This window comes from Arachis hypogaea, chromosome 15 (assembly GCF_003086295.3).
Source record: "Arachis hypogaea cultivar Tifrunner chromosome 15, arahy.Tifrunner.gnm2.J5K5, whole genome shotgun sequence".
Classification (NCBI taxonomy): Eukaryota; Viridiplantae; Streptophyta; class Magnoliopsida; order Fabales; family Fabaceae; genus Arachis; species Arachis hypogaea.
Genome location: NC_092050.1, coordinates 45,667,734 through 45,670,594, shown reverse-complemented (window position 1 = coordinate 45,670,594; position 2,861 = coordinate 45,667,734). Strand labels below are relative to the sequence as shown.

The 2,861-nt window shown below is 36.8% G+C and overlaps 1 non-coding gene across 1 annotated transcript; it reads left to right on the top strand.

The window, feature by feature from the left end:
• The first annotated feature begins 1,421 nt into the window (after positions 1 to 1,421).
• On the top strand, positions 1,422 to 1,529 carry LOC112752702 (small nucleolar RNA R71). Its single transcript, XR_003177126.1, has one exon. It is a non-coding gene; the product is annotated as a small nucleolar RNA R71 (small nucleolar RNA).
• Positions 1,530 to 2,861: the final 1,332 nt, after the last annotated feature.

Below are 2,861 nucleotides of genomic sequence, written 5' to 3'. Positions count from 1 at the left end.
TCTCTTGCTGTGGCCAGAAAAGGTCTTCCTAGGATGATGGATTCATCCTCTTCCTTTCCAGTATCCAGGACTATGAAATCAGCAGGGATGTAAAGGCCTTCAACCTTTACTAACACGTCCTCTACTTGTTCATAAGCCTGTTTTCTTGAATTGTCTGCCATCTCTAATGAGATTTTAGCAGCTTGCACCCCATAGATTCCCAGTTTCTCTATTACAGAGAGGGGCATAAGGTTTATTCCTGAACCAAGGTCACACAGAGCCTTAAAGATCATGGTGCCTATGGTGCAGGGTATTATGAACTTTCCAGGATCCTGTCTCTTCTGAGGCAATGTCAGTTGATCCAGATCACTTAGTTCATTGATGAACAAGGAAGGTTCAACTTCCCAAGTATCAATGCCAAATAATTTGGCATTTAGCTTCATGATTGCACCAAGAAACTTGGCAGTTTGCTCTTCAGTAACATCCTCATTCTCTTCAGAAGAGGAATACTCATCAGAGCTCATGAAGGGCATAAGGAGGTTCAATGGAATCTCTATGGTCTCTAGATGAGCCTCAGAGTCCTTTGGTTCCTTAGAGGGAAGCTCCTTATTGATCACTGGATGTCCCAGGAGGTCTTCCTCCTTGGGATTCACGTCCTCCTCTCCTTCTTTGGGTTCGGCCATGGTGCTTATGTCAATGGCCTTGCACTCTCCTTTTGGATTCTCTTCTGTATTGCTTGGGAGAGTACTAGGAGGGATTTCAGTGATCCTTTTACTCAGCTGGCCCACTTGTGCTTCCAAATTTCTAATGGAAGACCTTGTTTCATTCATGAAACTCACAGTGGCCTTAGATAGATCAGAGACTAAATTTGCTAGATTAGAAGTATTTTGTTCAGAGTTCTCTGTCTGTTGCTGAGTGGATGATGGAAAAGGCTTGCTATTTCTAAACCTGTTTCTTCCACCATTATTAAAGCCTTGTTGAGGCTTTTGATCCTTCCATGAGAAATTTGGATGATTTCTCCATGATGAGTTATAGGTGTTTCCATAAGGTTCACCTAAGTAATTTACCTCTACTATTGCAGGGTTCTCAGGATCATAAGCTTCTTCTGCATAAGAAGCCTCTTGAGTACTGTTGGATGCAGCTTGCATTCCATGCAGACTCTGAGAAATCATATTGACTTGCTGAGTCAATATTTTGTTCTGAGCCAATATGGCATTCAGAGCATCAACCTCAAGAACTCCCTTCTTCATAGGCGTCCCATTACTCACAGGATTCCTTTCAGAATTGTACATGAATTGGTTATTAGCAACCATGTCAATGAGTTCTTGAGCTTCTGCAGGCGTTTTCTTTAGGTGAATGGATCCACCTGCAGAAGTGTCCAGTGATATCTTTGATAGCTTAGATAAACCATCATAGAATATATTCAGGATGGTCCATTCTGAAAGCATGTCAGAAGGACACTTTTTAGTCAACTGTTTGTATCTTTCCCAAGCTTCATAGAGGGATTCACCTTCTTTCTGTCTGAAGGTTTGAACATCAGCTCTAAGCTTGCTCAGCTTTTGAGGAGGAAAGTACTTGGCTAAGAAAGCCGTGACCAGCTTATCCCAAGAGTTCAGGCTGTCTTTGGGTTGAGAATCCAACCATAATCTAGCTCTGTCTCTTACAGCAAAAGGGAAAAGCATGAGCCTGTAGACTTCAGGATCTACTCCATTAGTCTTAACAGTATCACATATCTGCAAGAATTCAGTTAAGAACTGAAAAGGATCTTCAGATGGAAGTCCATGAAACTTGCAGTTTTGCTGCATCAGAGAAACTAATTGATGTTTCAGCTCAAAGTTGTTTGCTCCAACGGCAGGAATGGAGATGCTTCTTCCATGTAAATTGGAATTAGGTGCAGTAAAGTCACCAAGCATCTTCCTTACATTATTATTATTTTCGGCTGCCATCTCCTCTTCCTGTTCGAAAATTTCTGAAAGGTTTTCTCTGGATTGTTGTAATTTAGCTTCTCTTAATTTTCTCTTCAGAGTCCTTTCAGGTTCTAGATCTGCTTCCACAAGAATGTTCTTATCCTTGCTCCTGCTCATATGACAAGGAAGAATGCACAGAAAAATAATAATAATAATAGAGATCCTTTATACCACAGTATAGGGATCTCTGTGTAAGTAGAAGAAGAGGGGGAGACAAAGAATGTAATATAATGGAAGAAACACAACTGTGAGGATGGCAGAGATGTGAGATGAGATGTTAGGATATGAATGAATAAATAGAATAAGATGGGGGAGGGATAATTTTCGAAAATTATTTTGGAAAAGAGTTAGTGATTTTCGAAAAATGGTTTTTGAAAATTGTTAGTATTTTTTCGAAAAATTTTTAAAATTAAAAATAAAAATAAGAATAATTAGTTAATTAAAAAGAAATTTTTGAAAAAGAGGGAAGATATTTTCGAAAATTAGAGAGAGAGAGTTAGTTAGGTAGTTTTGAAAAAGTTAAGAAACAAACAAAAAGTTAGTTAGTTAGTTGAAACAAATTTTGAAAAGATAAGAAGTTAGGAGGTTAGGAAAGATATTTTGAAAAGATATTTTTGAAAAAGATAAGATGAGAAGATATTTTTGAAAAGATATGATAGAAATTAGTTTTTGAAAAAAGATTTGATTTTTAAAATCACAATTAATGACTTGATTCACAAGAAATCACAAGATATGATTCTAGAACTCAAAGTTTGAATCTTTCTTAATAAGCAAGTAACAAACTTCAAATTTTTGAATCAAAACATTAATTGATTATGTTATTTTCGAAAATTTGGTATAAAAATAAGAAAAAGATTTTTGAAAAATATTTTTGGAATTTTCGAAAATAACTAAAACTTTTGAAAAAGATTTGAT